General features: G+C 40.6%; 1 long non-coding RNA gene across 6 annotated transcripts in view; it reads left to right on the forward strand.

Moving 5' to 3' along the window:
* Window positions 1–16,757, forward strand: part of LOC127492122 (uncharacterized) — a 140,826-nt gene that overhangs the window by 99,855 nt on the left and 24,214 nt on the right. The gene's annotated exons all lie outside the window — the stretch shown is intronic.

Raw genomic sequence — 16,757 nt, forward strand, 5'->3', positions numbered from 1 at the left:
TTTTAAAAACTGCATCGTTTTTGAACCCCAATCTAGAAAAAGTGTTAAGGAAATGATGCTCCATTCTGGAGTGGGTATGTGTGGGAGAGAAAGGAGATGGTGAAAATGTGATGGGAACGATCATATTAGCTAGAGATGCATGGGGTAGCCTTTTCTAGAACTAAAGTCAAGAGTGGATGATATATTGAATGTGTTCTAGAACAATGATTAGGATTATTCTGGGTCTAACCTGGAACAGTATTACCAAAGCTACAAAAATTGACATGGTTTCTGGGCTCTGTACATTCTAGTATTTTACATGTTTGTGGTCTTCACCTTATTGCATCAAAACTTCATGATTTAGAGTATACAGCTATAAGCAAAAATACTGTGAATGTTAAACATTCCATGTGTAAATTAAGCATGGGGAAAGTAATTTTGTTTCAAAAGATAGCTTTATAAATGTAATGTTCTCCATTCTCAAGCTATCTTAGATCTAAATAAACAGCTTTAGATTCCTAAAAATGACCCATTATCCCAGTGACCTTAAACAGGCTTGCAGAAAGCAAGGCAACTAGGAACAGAATTCATCCTGATTTACAGTAACAGTGTCTGTATATAAATTCATTAGATAAGGCAGTTCCTTTAACCATCTTTTATCTGTTTATATGGACGAAGCCATTCCTTGAAAAAAATGTGGGTCCTATTATGGCTCAATGTAAAGAAACTAGACAAATGCCACAAAGGAACTTCTGTCACTGACTACTGATTCAGTCCCAATGTCATTGCAGGCCCTTGTTCTGAGCAGGAAGCTGGGTGTGTATTCAATCCCAAGATGTCCTAGATTTACATTCAGGAGGCTCCTGTCTTTGGCACTGCCCTTGGTCAGTGGTTCAAACAAAGGGGATTTTTGCCTCACATTGGTATATCTGCTAGTGTCTGGGAACCGTGTTAGTTTTCTCAACTTGGGTTGAGGGTGGAAGTTTCTGATGGGAACCGGCCAGGGATGCTCTTGCAGAACACCACAAAGGCACAGGACAGCTCCTCACATCAGGGAATTATCTGGCTTCAAAAAGTCAACAGTACCAAGGCAGAAAAGCCCTAGAATCGATGCTCTTGGCCTGACAGGGATAGTGTGGGGAGGGGCCCTCCTGTGCTCATCCCAACTCTTCATCCAGGACATCCAGATAGGACCCAGACAAGAAGGCATCCCAGGGACTCCAGGGTCCTGGCAACAAACTCCTCAGCCCCGCCTCAAAAATATCCTTTACTTTTCACTGAAGCCTCACATTATGTCATCAGTGCACTTACAGCAATTTGAAATGAAGTTTAAATTGTGACCACAGCTGGGAAGATGACAGGTTGACCCCAATTTTCAAAGGATAAATGGGGCAGTTACAATTTTCTTGATAAGAAATTTTGATGAGGTAGAGAGAACACAAAGTGCCTGTGTAGATGACCAGATTTAGCAAATAAAAATATCAGATGCCCAGTGACGTTTGGATTTTAGATAAGCAACTAATCATTTTTTAGGGAAAATATGCCCCAAATATTTTATAAGACATAGTTCTATTGAAAGGCTCTTCGCTGTTTATCTGGATTTCAGATATAATGGAGTGTCCTGTGTTTTGTCTGTCAAGCATATCTTGAGTGACTGGAGGAGTGGAGGTATATTTGAGTGAGAGAAAAGGGAAAGGACAGTGTGCAGGCCTCTAAGATATATGGCTTCCATGATAAACCTACTTAACCTCTCTGTTTCTGATTTTGTAATGTCCAAAATGTGAGTAATAATAGTCTTTCCTGATAGAAAGAGTAATGAGGATTAAGTTAGCCAATATGCATTATATATTTATATATTTATTTATTTATATTTATATTATTTATATATATTTAGATTCCTAAGGATTTAGATCCTAAGGATATATATATATATATAGTTCTCAGGATTATACCTGGCACATAAAATCTTAGTCTCTGTTAACTATTATAATTGCTAGTATTTTTAGGATTATCAATGTTTTTCCAAAGCAACCAGGTACATCTTAGTCTTTTATCCTTTAGATTTTTTTTTTTTTTTTTGACAGGCAGAGTGGACAGTGAGAGAGAGAGAGAGACAGAGAGAAAGGTCTTCCTTTTTGCCGTTGGTTCACCCTCCAATGGCCACCATGGCTGGCGCGCTGCGGCCGGCTCACCGCGCTGATCCGAAGCCAGGAGCCAGGTACTTATCCTGGTCTCCCATGGGGTGCAGGGCCCAAGTACGTGGGCCATCCTCCACTGCACTCCCTGGCCATAGCAGAGAGCTGGCCTGGAAGAGGGGCAACCGGGACAGAATCCGGCGCCCCGACCGGGACTAGAACCCGGTGTGCCGGCGCCGCTAGGCGGAGGATTAGCCTAGTGAGCCGCGGCGCCGGCCAGTCCTTTAGATTTTTTTGTAATTATCTGTATTTCCATTATTTGGAAAGGTGGGAAAAGGAGAAACTTCCCCATTCTTTTTCCAAGGGAGTTACACACGTGACTATTATCTGCATGTTGGATACCAGATAATTTCCAAACAGGAAGTACCCATCTTGCTTTAAATAAATGAATTGCTGAGAAAAAGCATCTGCTTTTCAGAGTAGCCCTGTGTTTTGATTTCTGCCGGTTGCCAACCTGACACAGCACTTGGCATTCCATTCTGTCAGATTTCTAAGGTGAATTATAGTTGCCATGGAGAAAGAATCTATGTCTGCACAAGATAATTTGTCACACTGATTCTACAGAAAAGAATGATTAGAACTCTGGGTAGAGCAATTTTCCTGTGTTTATCTATATAGCTATATCTGAATAGAGCAGAGAGTTTCTTCTACATAGAAGTTTTTAAAAAATTCTTTTCCCAGGGATGTTTTAAATAGTCTAGTCCTCTTTTAAAACCTGTGATCATCCCTTCTTGCCTATAAAATGGCATAATTGTAAGAGATCACCCTGAATTTCAGTGGAGTGACATAGCAAGAGGCATCTTGAAAGAACTTTAAAAGAAAGAGAGGTGAAAAAGAAGAGAGTTTTGTTATTGGAGTGCCAAGAGAAGAGCATTTTAAAATGGAAGAGTGTGGCAAACAGTGCCATATTCTTGGAGTTAGAAACCTATTGGAAGGAGTTGAGGTGCTAGTTGAAGACTTTTGACATAGGTGACTACATAAATTGCTACTTTGATACACTTTTTATCTACTCCATACCAGTAGTAATAACAATGAAAATATAAAAGAAGCAAATTTAAAAGACATATCCAGATTCAAAAATATAGTCATTGAAACACAAAGTCAAACCAATAAACTAACTAAACAAAAAGCCTCAGTAGATACAATCAATTATAGAGTGAACCCAATATAAAGAAAGCATTAGAATATAGGACGATAGCATGGAGGAATTCACCTAGGACATAGAAGAAAAAGACAAGGAAATTGAAAATCATGAAAAATGAATGTGAAAGATATGACTCTTATGTTAATGATTTTCCATTTTTCTAAAAGTAATTTCAGAGAAAGAAATAGTATCAGATGTTGGATTGGTAAATATCCATTTTTGCTGGTTAAATTCTGGCTCTGAAAGATACTTTTAAGTCCTAACCCCTGATTATTGTAAAAGTATTTTTGAAATAGTCTTTGCAGATGCAATCAAGTTAAGAGGTAGTCATAGGAGTTGACTTTGCAAGAAGAAAGAGAGAAGGATTTTGGTACACAGACCCAGAGGAAAGATAGGGAAGAAAGCCATGTGAAGACAGAAGTAGAGATTGGAGTGATAAAGCTATGTCTAAGAATGCCAAGGATGTTCTGAAACCATGAGAAGCTGGAAGGGAAGCAAGACAGGATTCTTCCCTAGAGCCTTCAGAGTAAGCATGGCCCTGCTGACAGTTTTGAAAACGATTTTGCAGGGTCTCCAAAAGTTAAATATTCACTTACCATACAACCCAGTCCTTCTGCTTCTAGTTATATACCCAAGTGAAATGAAAAAAGTATGTCCAACAGACACGTCTAATGAATTTTCATAGCAACTATTTGTGTGATATTCCAAACTGAAAGCAATCCAAGTGTATACCAGTTAGTAAATGGGTAAACACATAAGCTGTATCCATCCATTCAATTCCACTCAGCAATGAAAGGGAATACACTTTTTACACACAAATCTATGAGGATCAATTTTAAAGTATTATATTGAGCAAATCCCACCATATTAAATAAGAGTGCATATTGTATGATTCCATCTATATAATATTCTATAAAATACAAACTGATGTACAGTGACAAAAACATCTGTAGTTGTCTGAGCAGAGAGGTTGAGGGAGTGATGGGTTATAAAAAGTACGAGGAAACTTTGAGGTGAGGGATGATAAAAATGTTCATGGTTTTGATTATAATAATGGTTCCATAGGTGTATTGTGTGTCATTATTTAATATTAAGAAAATATTATAAAATAAATCACAGGGAAATACCTCTGTATACCAGCTAAAGTCAGAGAACACATGATGCTAAATACAAGCAAATATGTGGAATAACTGTGATTTTCATATTTTGCTACTGGAAAAGTAAAATCATATAGCTAATTTGAACATTAAGTTATTGTAAAGTTAAACATATAAACATACACTGTGGCTTATTGGTATTTGTTCAAGAAGAGAAATGAACATATTCATAAAAAGACTTATGAGAAGATTAATAGTAGTTTTTTCTTTTTTTTTAAAGACTTTATTTGTTTACTTGAAAGTCAAAGTTACAGAGAGGCAGAGGCAGAGACAAAGAGAGAGAGAGAGGTCTTCCATCCACTGGTTCACTCCCCAGATGGCCACAGTGGCTGGAGCTGTGCCGATCCAAAGCCAGGAGCTTCTTCCAAGACTTCCACATGAGTGCAGGAGCCCAAGGACTTGGGCCATCTTCTGCTGCATTCCCAGGCCATAGCAGAGAGCTGGATTGTAAGTGGAGCAGTTGGGACTTGAACCGGTGCTCATATGGGATGCTGGCACTACAGGCAGCAGCTTTACCTGCTACGCCACAGTGCCGGCCCAGTTTTATTCTTAATAACCTGTGCTTGAAACAACTCAAGTGTCCCAAAGCAAGTAGAATGATTGAACAAATTTAGGCATATTCAGACATTAGAATAATGCTTTTCGGTAAAAAGGAGTGAACTATGGGCACATACGCCATTTTGAATAATAAATAAGTGAAATATAGCCAGACAGAGAAAAAATGCTATTTATAAAAAGCTCAAAAATCTATAGAAATACTATACATTGTGTATGAATACTTATATTTGCATTAGTAACATACCAGCTTTCATAAAACTGATAAATATGAAAATTTTTGGGAAGAAAGGGAGAAAATGAAGTCATGGTGATATCCACAGGAACTTGAATCATAATGTGATTTATTTCTTTAAAAATAGGAGTTGAAGCAGATATAGAAGGTTAAGATTTAACAATGTGGGCCGGTGCCGCGGCTCAATAGGCTAATCCTCCACCTAGTGGTGCTGGCACACTGGGTTCTAGTCCCAGTCGGGGCGCCGGATTCTGTCCCGGTTGCCCCTCTTCCAGGCCAGCTCTCTGCTGTGGCCCGGGAAGGCAGTGGAGGATGGCCCAAATGCTTGGGTCTTGTACCCCATGGGAGACCAGGAGAAGCACCTGGCTCCTGGCTTCGGATCAGTGCGGTGCGCCGGCTGCAGCGCGCCAGCTGTGGCGGCCATTGGAGGGTGAACCAACGGCAAAAAGGAAGACCTTTCTCTCTGTCTCTCTCTCACTGTCCACTCTGCCTGTCAAAAAAATAAAAATAAAAATAAAAGATTTAACAATGTGTGATATGTATATTGCAGTGTTATTCTGTAAACTTGTCAGTGTACATAAAGTCATAACAACATTTCTTTAAATGACAAGGTAGGACTTGAGAAAGGGATAACTAGCACTGATAAATTTTTTAAGAAAATGAACATGTGAAGGAGGTAAGAAAATGAAAGAGAGGAAATGAATGTAGGGCATGGGGGAAGGTTTTTTTTTTAAGAGACGAGACTTGAACACACATAGGTACTGAAGGGGAGGAGTGAATGGAGAGAGAGGTGGAGGGAGGGAGGAAGGGAGGGAAGGAGATTGAAGTTGAAGGTAAAGGAGGTGGAGAGGTGATTAAGACTAACTTCTGGGAAGGATGGGAGAGATGGCTTATGAGGTACCATGAAACTGTAGTGGAGCCACCCTGACCTCACTCTTTCTGCTCACTCACTCACTCTCTCAAGAGGTATTCTGAAGTCCATGCTGGTAGCATTCTAGCTTCTCTTCCAAAAACTCGCAGCAGCAGGAACATTTTCCAGGGAGAACTAATGTTCACTCAAAGTCCTTGGGGTGGAGGATATGTTTTAGAAGAGTTTCAAAACGGAGACATCAAGGGTGAGGCTAAAGAAATAAAGAGTCCAATGTCTGAAGAGTTTCTCCTCTCTCTTCTAGTTTTACAATTTTGAGGCTTCCCCTTAGAACTAATCTATTTGGATTTTTGTATGGGGCTTAAAACAAGCGTCCAAATTCATTCTTGCCTGTGGATATTCATTTCCCCCAATATTAGAAAGTCAATTTTGTTATCAAATTTCCCATGTGACTTATCTTTTGACTCATTGGTTGTTTAACAGTGTGTTGTGGTACAATCATTCGCTTAGCAGTTAACATGTCTGCATTCCCCATTTAGTAACTGGGTTCAATTCCTGGCTGTGAGTCCCGACTCTAGCTTCCTGTCACTTCAGACACTGGGAATGAGTAGTGATGGCTCAAGTTATTGGGTTCCTGCCACAATGTGGGATACCTGGACTGTTTTCCTAGCTCCCAACTTTGGGCTGGCAATATCCTGCCTATTGTGGACATTTGGGGAGTGAACAAACTGATGAGAGGTCTCTCTCTCTCTCTCAAATAAATTTTAAGAAGACAATGTGTTAATTTCTACATGGTTTTGGATTTTCTAGTCTTTCTTCTGCTTTGTCTTAATTTCATTCCATTGTGATCAGAAAAGATACATTGTATAATTTCATTTTGAATTTTCTGCAGCTTGTTTTGTGACTTCATGTAATTATAAGGGATGACGGCAGAATTGCTTTTAGGTCTCGCGTACGAAAATTCCAGTTATAGCTGAATGGTAGTTCACAGAAATAGTCATTTTTGTTGTAGGTCTAAATGGGGGAATTTGGGAAGTATTACATAACCATAAATTACAAGCACAAATCCCAACTGAAGTCATCTATTTTACAACTTTTTACGTGTTGAAAATCACGTATGAGGCCAGTACTAACAGCCTTGTAAAATCGTGTGTTGGTCAAATTTGCCTACGTGGTCATAATGGGGCCCTTTATGTTACAGATGATGAAACAGGGAGTCATACTGTTCCTAAGAAGTGAGTCCCAAAGGAGCAAGAATCATCCATAGGTTAGAGCTTCTGTTACCGCACATTGCAAGTGCCTTTGTGGCCACCCTCTGCTGTCTTCACCCCTGGCACAGCCAAGTCTTTCTGAAGCTGTTTTTGAATGTTTGCAGCATTTGCATAGTCTAGAATTCAGAACTTGAAGAAAAACAGACATTTATTTATTTATTTATTTTTATTTGAAAGTCAAAGTTACACAGAGAGAGGAGAGGCGGAGAGAGAGAGAGAGAGAGAGAGAGAGGTCTTCCATCCGATGGTTCACTCCCCAATTGGCCGCAACTGCTGGAGCCGTGCCACTCCAAAGCCAGGAGCCAGGAGCTTCTTCTGGGTCTCCCACGTGGGTTCAGGGGCCCAAGGACTTGGGCCATCTTCTAATGCTTTCCCAGGCCATAGCAGAGAGCTAGATGGGAAGTGGAGCAGCCGGATCTTGAACCAGTGTCCATATGGGATGCCAGTGCTTCAGGCTAGGGTGTTAACCTGCTGCGCCACAGCGCCGGCCCCAGACATTTCTTTATAGTAGTTTTATGTTCACACAGTTGGTCAGAAAGCACAAGTTCTCATCCACCTTCTGCTCCCACTTTATCCCATCCCGCCTAACTATCCACATCTGGCAGTAGTACAGTACATTTGTTACAACTAACTCACCTACCCAGACAAATAATTGTCATCCAAAGTCCATAGTTTATATTAGGATCCATTATTGGTACTGTATATTCTATTTTTTAAATTGTGATGAAAACACATAACAAAAATTTACTACTTAACTATTTTTAAGTATACATAAGCACTTTTAAGTTTCATATTATAGGGCTAAGTATGTTCATATTGTTGTGAATCAGAACTCTAGAATTTTTCTACCTTGCATAACTGAAACTTTGCCTCTTTAAACAATAACTACCTTTTTTGTTCTTCCTCAATTTGGTAGCCATCATTCTAATCTTCTATTTCTATGAATTTGACTACTGCATATACCACATATACAAGGAAAATGGCAAGCTTATTTCTTCTAGTTTAGCACTCTGAAGTTTCATTCATCTTATACCACGTGAAAGGATTTCCCTTCTTTGTAAGGCTGCATAGCGTTCTTTTGTGTGCATGTACAGTATTTGGTTTATCCATTCATTGTCAATGGACACTTGATTTGTTTCCATCTTTTGTCTGTTGGATTGTAATGCTACCATGAACATGAGTGTACAAATATTTTTTAGAAAATGTTTCAATTCTTTTGGATATTTATGCCGATAAGTGGGAGTGTGTGATCATATAGGTATTCTATTTTGAATTTTCTGAAAATATGCCATATTGTTTTCTACAACAATTAGCAATCCCACCAACAAGGATTCAAAATTCTGCACATCCTTTCCAACACTTGTTTTCTAAATATCCATCATGATGGGTGTTGTAGATTTAAAGCTATAGGATTAAGAATTTTTAAGTGTAACACAGATTTTTTTTCCCTCATGATTAAACTTCTACAGAATTTTGGTTGTCCATTTGGTTAGGACTTATTGCCAACTTCTATTTAGGACTGGAACAAAAATTCTACAGACAAAATATTGGAGAAAACTGAAATGATAAAGCAAGGGGAAGAGGTAAATTAATAAATTATTCCTGAGTAGCCACAATAAAATGGAGTTTGTATGAAAGTGAATTTAGAGTACAAAATGTAAATTAGGAAGAATTCCTGTTGTTTTAGTTTGGATCATTATTAGAAAATGCAGTAAAATATTTTACAGAATATTTTTATAATGAAATTTTCAAATTCATCCTATTTCAAACAATAAAATAAGATAAAAAGAATATTTCTTTGACCCATAAAATTGTATCTATATTATCTACAATTTAGTCTCAAGGGAATTACTAAAGATACAAAATGAAAACAAGGAAATGATGTTATTTATTTGAGAGGCAGAGTGAGTTAGTAAGAAAGCCAGAGAGAGAGCGAGCGAGCGAGCGCCTATCCACTGGTTCACTCTGAAACAATCTGCAAGGCCAGAGTTGGGCCAGGCTGAAACTGGCAGCTGGGAACTCAAGCCAGGTCTCCCACATGGGTGGCAGGGGCCCAAGGACTTCAGGCATCTTTCCACTTCCCAAGATGTGTATTAGCAGGAAACTGGAGTCATGAGTGGAGCTGAGACTCAGTCTCAGGCACTCTGATGTTGTATATGAGCGTTTTAATTAGTAGGCCAAATGCACATCTCAGAAAGTGAAATTAAATAGAGAAATAATGGGGCCCATGTTTTGGCCCAGTGGGTTAAGGTGTTGCCTTAATGCTGGCATCCCATATCAGAGCGCTGGATCAAGTCCCAGCTATTCTGCTTCCAATCAAGCTCCCTGCTTTTCCTTAGGAAAGCAGCAGTTGATGGCTCAAGTGCCTGGGGTCCTGCCACTCACATTGGAGACCCAGATGGAGTTCTAGGCTCCTGAGTTTGTCCTGGCCTAGTCCTGGCTATTGTGGCCGTTTGGGGAGTGAAGCGTTAGATGGAAGATCTCTTTCTCAGTCTCACCCTCTCTCTGTCACTCTGCCTTTCAAATAAATCTTTATTAAACAAAAAATTAAATGGAAAATCACAAATATAGAAAAATTATAAGATAGTTTTGAGTTATTTACTAGAGTCCAGGCACAAAGTTTTATGCATTTAATTATCACAAGATCTCTTTGAGGTAAGTTCTGCCATCCTCCCCATTTCACAGAAGTGTCTCAGGGAAGTTAAGTAAGTAACCCAGGATTAAACAGATCTGAAGAGGCAGGTCCAGGATTCAAACCCAAAGAGTTTAACCTCCCTTCTTCCCTTCTTTACCTCCCCATGAAGAAGTGTTAAAGAACTGTGTTTCTCCTTCAGGAGCAAAGACTAAAGGATAACTGGAAAATAGAGGAAGAGTTATGACCTTCTTTTCTTAAAGAGAGGAGACAGATTCTTTGGGAGGAGGGGAAGATTCACACGCAAGTTCATGTCATAGGAGACTTTCACAGAGTCCTGTGTGCAAGCAGTCTAACACTCAGCTTTTCCTTTACACTCTCACCTGCGTGTTCTTCTGTTGGGATGCCAGGTGTCTTCAAACCAACTGTACGGCACCTGGGGAACTGGGCCTTGGTTTACAAACATCCCCACGTGTCTCGGAGGAAATAGTGTGGTATAATAGGGAAAGCCTGGAATGCTTTCTAAATGCTTTCTTGCAGAACTCGGCCGTTTAAAATGATTATCGACTTTGTGAGAGTGGAGTGCAGTCTAGTGGTTCAGAAGCCAAACTGCTGGTGTTTGAGCCTAGATCTCCCACTGCCTGATTGCATAACTTTGGAAAAACTGTGTAACCTGTGTACATCTTGGTGTCTTCATCTATGAAATGGAGATAAAAAATAACACCATATACTTGGACCTCCATATCTATGGGTTCTGCCATCATGGAATCCACCAATCACAGATGGAATGTAATTTGGAAAAAATTGTGTTGGTGCTGAGCATGTGCAGAAGTTTTTCTTGTCATTATTTCCTAACCAACACAGTACAACAACTCTTTCCATAGTATTAGGTATTGTAAGTAGCTTGGAGATGACTTAAAGTTTATGATAGGAATGGTTGTGGTTAAATGCAAATACGATGCCTTTTTGTAAGGGACTTCATCAGCAGGTTTGGGTATCTGCAGGATTGGGGCTCCTGGAATCAATTCCCCATGGGTACTAAAAAAATGGCTGTACTTTCTGGGGTCCCTTGGAAGGAAATGAGTGAACATATATAAAATTGTTAGCGCACTGCTGGAACGTAGTGCTATTTCCACCTGCCTGGTGAGTCAGAGGGTAGAATGGACAGTCACAGAGAATTATGTCCAGGCACTGAAACCTAATGGTGTCTGCCTGGCTGGATTTTAAATCTGCTTTGGATGGGTGATTCTACTTTTTCAACTTTACTTTTCCATTTCCCCTTTTCAGAATTCGGATGTCTATGATTGTTATCTGATGTTTGCATGTTGGGAGCAGAGAGCTTGTTTAATAGTTTCATAGGTCCACCTGTGGAGAATTATGTGCCAGAGTTTGTACTTACATAAATACACCCAAAGCTTCAACTGTATGTGAATCATATGTTGATAATTAGATTAAGGGCTTTTGTGATGATGAGATTTTGGTGGGATTTTTGTTGTTGCTGTATTTGCATAAAACTTTTTGGAACCTAAATATTAAGTAAACATATTTTTTAAAATATTTTATTTATTTATTGGAGAATTAGAGTTACAAGCAGAGAGAGAGAGACAGACAGACAGACAGAGGTTTTCTATCTACTAGCTCACTCCCCAGATGGCCACAATGGCCAGAGCTTGCCCATCTGCAGCCAGGGGCCAGGACCTTCCTGGGAGTCTCCCACATGGGTGCAGGTACCCGAGCACTTGGGCCATCTTCCTCTGCTTTCCCAGACCACAAGCAGAGATCTGGATTGAAAGAGGAGCAGCTGGGATACAAACTGGTGCCCATATGGGATGCCAGCACTACAGGTGGGGGCTTAGCCCACTATGCCACAGTGCTGGCCCTGGGTAAACAAATTTTACTTGTGGGATGGATGTGAGCCACAGAGGCCACTGTGTGACTGAGATAAGTAGAATGTCAGACCCTTGTGCCTCTTTCACTACAGTGGTTATTATTTGTGGCAAAAGGATTTTGCAGATATCATCAAGGTTGCCAATCAGCTGACTGTAAAAAAATGAAGACAGCTATCTTGGATTGTTACTCAGATGAGCCAGGTGGTCATTTGAATCCTTGAAATCTTAAGAGGAAGGCAAGAGAGATTGAAAGTGTGAGAAGGACCCTATCTTCCACTGCTGGGTTGAGGGTGGGAGTGCTCACATGGAACCATGAAAAGGAAGTTAATTCTGCCAACATAAATGAATTAGGGAGTGGATTCTCCCCTAGAGCCTCCGGGGAAGAGCCTCAGCCAATTACATGGTGACTCTAGACTTGTAAGATCCTAGACAGAGTACACTGCCCATTGCTATAGGACCCATGGGACTGAACATCTGACCTATAGACTTGAGAGATGATAAGTGAGGGTGGTTTTGAGTTGTTAGGTTGTAGTAATTTATTATGGCACCAATAAAAATCCAAACACCAGACATTAATTGTTCCTGTTAAACAGAGTAGAACATTTTCTTCAGATGCATTATTTGGATCACCACAAAGCCTTTTGGCCAATCTGGGGGTGGGGTAAGAGTGTGACTCCGCTGAAAGCCTCTCCCAGGCAGCCCATCAATGCAGTTGCATAGGTTCAGGTGTCAGTGCCTCACCAGCCAACCTCCCTGTGGGTTTCAACAGTTACTACAACACACCATACTCTTCTGTTGTATCCTCCATCACTCCCACTAGACTGTACACTCAATGAGGCTAGGAGCCTTTCCTTTTAAATTTTTTTTTTCTCCGAAGGAAAAAACACAGTATTGGCACAAGATAGGCACTTGGTAAGTATTTTTTTGAATGAATGCTAAGTGAGTTTGACAACTAATGTCTCTAGAGGACAATATTGGAGGCACAGCAGGGGATAAAATAGGAGAAGAAACAATTTTCAAGGGGGAAAAATGTCGAATTTAATACTTGTCTAATTATTGTTGGTTTAGAAATTTTCCTTGATATATCTTTCCTACCAGCACCACCAGTGGTATCAGTTTCGGGAAGCAGACTGACCATTGCATAAGTGGCTTGTGAAATAGAACATCAGAGCTCACATTCCCCACAAGTTGAATAAATATATTTGTGTGTAGTTAACCCCCCAAGGATGCTTCTCCTGCCTCCCCCACAGCTGGATTCAAAATTGGTGTTTAGTAATTGTGTGGCAATGGACTCATTTCTCCCTCCAGGATGGGTAGCCCCATGGCTGGTGGTCTCTGGGAGGCGGGCGGCTGGTAAATAGACTGGGTGCATTCTAATGGAGTGCTCAACAGTGCATCCAGGGACTTCCATGCAGGCTCCCACAGACTAGGGTGGCCTCAGAGGCTTCAGCAGGAGAATGTGTAGAGCTGGTTGCACCTCAAAGGCAAGCCAGAGGCACGGGCAAGACTCAGGGCGTGCAAAGCAGCTAGGAGGAACCACACATGCATGCACACACACAGGCTTGCAAACCCAAGCACAGCTAATCGTTAGAAAGACTGACTCTGTCTTGAAAACGAATTAAATGCTAGTCCATTCTGTATTCCCAGAGTAGTGCTTGCTATTTCGGTCACTGTAATTGAGAGCAAAAATAATCTCTGCCATGGCTGAAAGACAGCCACCAGCTACCCTATTTTAAATTACGTAGAAAAACACTAGGTGGGTGTTAAAACTGGCCTTCTAGGAATGACTGTATCCAGTTTCCCTGGTTGTGCTGCGAAACTCATGACTCTGTTAGTGAAGCTGAGCACCATTTGCTTTCAGGGGATTTGGTGCCCTCAGCACTGGGGTGGAGAGCATGACAGCCTGTTATCAAGAGTGCATTTTCAGACTTCAATCTAGGTTGTGAATTTGGGTCAGCCATGTTGCTGTCTAAGGTTTCCATTTCTTGCTCTAAAAAACCAGCATATGCCAGAGGGGCCATGGGGAATGCAGGAAGTTGAACGTGGTTTCCTTTTAAACTAACTTCTTCTGGCCTTATTAGATCTCTGGGTAATTTTCTCTACTTTTCATGAACTCTAAATTTTATTGGTGGATTTGGCAAGAAATATGTATTTAATACGGGTAGATCAAGATTTTTGGGGGCTCTTGAATACCTTTTTATTTTTTAAGAGCACAAAAGGATTGACTTTAGCAGATTTTATGAAAACATATGACCCCATGAAGGCATTTTCTCCTCACAGGGTAGTAAAGATTTGGAGTGGCTCCAAATCTTACACTTTGGTACTTCCCAGTAAATTCACTTCTGCATCTGTAGAAGATGGACGTCATGGTGCTTCCCTGTAAAGGATGGAAATTTTCAGGAATGCATTAGGCCAAGCAGACCCCAGATGAATCCTGCCATTTCACAGGTGTAGACAGGAGGAAGCTGAGGTTCAAAGAGGACAAGTAATACTCAAACTTACTTATATAATCAGTAGAATTAACTTCTTGTAACTTCAGTTATTCAGACTGGCATTTCTGGTGCTATTTTTCAGGTTAGCAAGACAAACATGTTATAGGTTCTTTCCCCATATAGAAGTATGCTGAAAGCCAATAAATAGGGTAGCTGTAATCAGGTGACCCCACAACCCATCTGGATCTCTGAGAGAGTGAGAATGGGAGGTTTTACATCATTGGATCCTCTCCCTCTGTCCTATTTTCAGATGCTTACACATTATCACTACATATGGATGTCACTACAAGAAGACATCCATATCCAAATCAGTGTTGTCCTCTTGTTCCTTTCAGTATGGCCTTATTGGAATTTGCTGCTACTGCTAACTCCATTTGCAGAAATTCTTTTTTCGACTGTCTTCATCCTCCTTGCCTCCCTCTCTTCTATCCATACTTTTTTTTTTATTTGACAGGTAGAGTTATAGACAGTGAGAAAGAGCAAGAGACAGAAAGGTCTTCTTTCAGTTGGTTCACTCCCCAAATGCCGCTACGTCCGGCACTATGCCAATCCGAAGCCAGGAGCCAGGTGCTTCTGCCTGGTCTCCCATTCGGGTGCAGGCGCCCAAGCACTTGGGCCATCCTCCACTGCACTCCCGGGGCCACAGCAGAGAGCTGGACTGGAAGAGGAGCAACCGGGACAAGAACCTGGTGCCCACATGGGATGCCGGCACCGCAGGTAGAGGATTAACCAAGTGAGCCACGGCGCCTGCCCCCTCTATCCATACTTTTAAACCAAAAATGCATATGTATATAATCTAGTTTATTCACCAGATTTGGTGCTGGATGACTTTTGAATGGTTCTCAGAACCAACCACATGATTATAGGTTTAGGACTTAGAATCATGTATATATTAAAAATAATTTGACATTGATTCTGAAGGGGATATCGTTTTCACCTAAAACTAGTAGGAGGAAATGAAACAATGTGGTATAAGTTAAGCCCAGGATAGGGAGAACTTATATCTTTACATTGAAAGAACATATACCAGGTGACAGGACATAAAATATCTACCATGTGCTAGACATCATTCTGGATGATTTCACATACACTGTTGAGTTATTCTTCCATCCATAGGGAAACTCAGGGACTAGGAAGTTAAAAAAAACAACCTCCAGGGGTAGAGCTGAAATTTGGACCCAATCTGTTGATGCCCAAATTAGTGCTCTTTGCTGTAGCCACCACCTTTCCTGACCCTGAGTGTGTTGAATTCATTGAGGTTAGCTAGGCCTCCTGGGCTTCCCACCTAGGTATTATGAAGTCTACCCCAAAGAAGGGCAGGACAAAGGCCACCTGGGAGCATGCAGAAAGTGCCCAAGAACCAGCAGTTACCGAAGCAAAGCTCTGGGGAAGATGAGGTCTTTCTCTTGCCCCAGGATGGTGTGGAACTTCTTTCTCTGACCTGTTTCTTCATGTCTCTTCCAATTCCCTCTTACATTCTCATGTGCAGTTCTTTGTGCCAGCGGCCACTTCACCCAGATCACCACCAATCTTTTCCTCTAGACATTGTTTTACATTTTATTTCAACACTGACCCTGCTCTAATTTCTACCCTACACACTCCTAGTATTTTTTTTTTATTTCATAGGAATAAGAAACATAAGTAATTACCTATTGCAATTTTGACTGGAGTCTTCCCTCTACAACTAAGTCATTCTGCATCATACTTTTAAGTACAGTGATACTGAACTTTAGAGAATGACATTTGGAGATCAACATGGTATTACAGAGACTATGTTTCAAACATTCAGGTCAATTTTTGTTTGGAGGACTGATCCTTGTGTTTTCTATCCATTTTTTTTTTAACATTTTAAATCCATGTTTTTGGTTTTGGAAAAAAAAGCACATGTTCTTGAATAAAAGTCTTTGGAAGGAGAGCAGTCCTTCAACAATCAACCAGGATGGAACAGTTGGGCTTTCTACTCAGGTACTCCAGGGTTTGAAGAAGCAAGGTGCCTCTCTGATGGGCTTCGTGACATAGGGCACATTACATGACTTCTCTGAACCTCAGTTTCCTCATCTGAAGAACCGGGTCATAATTTGTAGGTCACAGAACTCTGTTAAGAGCATGGGTTGAATCAAAGTTGAACTACTCTGTGGTACGGAGCAAGTTGATTTCTCTAACCTTGTTTCTTGGCTGATAAAATGGGAAATAACACTTATTTATAGGATTGTTAGGAAGAGTGAGACAAGTAATATATTTAAGAGTGTAAGTGTAGGGTATAGCACTGAGCAAGCATGTAATAAATGGCAGCTATTCTTAGGATTAATGAGATGGTGAATATGGAGTGTCCAGGACAAT

Source organism: Oryctolagus cuniculus, chromosome 9 (genome assembly GCF_051225735.1).
Source record: "Oryctolagus cuniculus isolate XC-2025 breed Fujian yellow rabbit chromosome 9, ASM5122573v1, whole genome shotgun sequence".
Classification (NCBI taxonomy): domain Eukaryota; kingdom Metazoa; phylum Chordata; class Mammalia; order Lagomorpha; family Leporidae; genus Oryctolagus; species Oryctolagus cuniculus.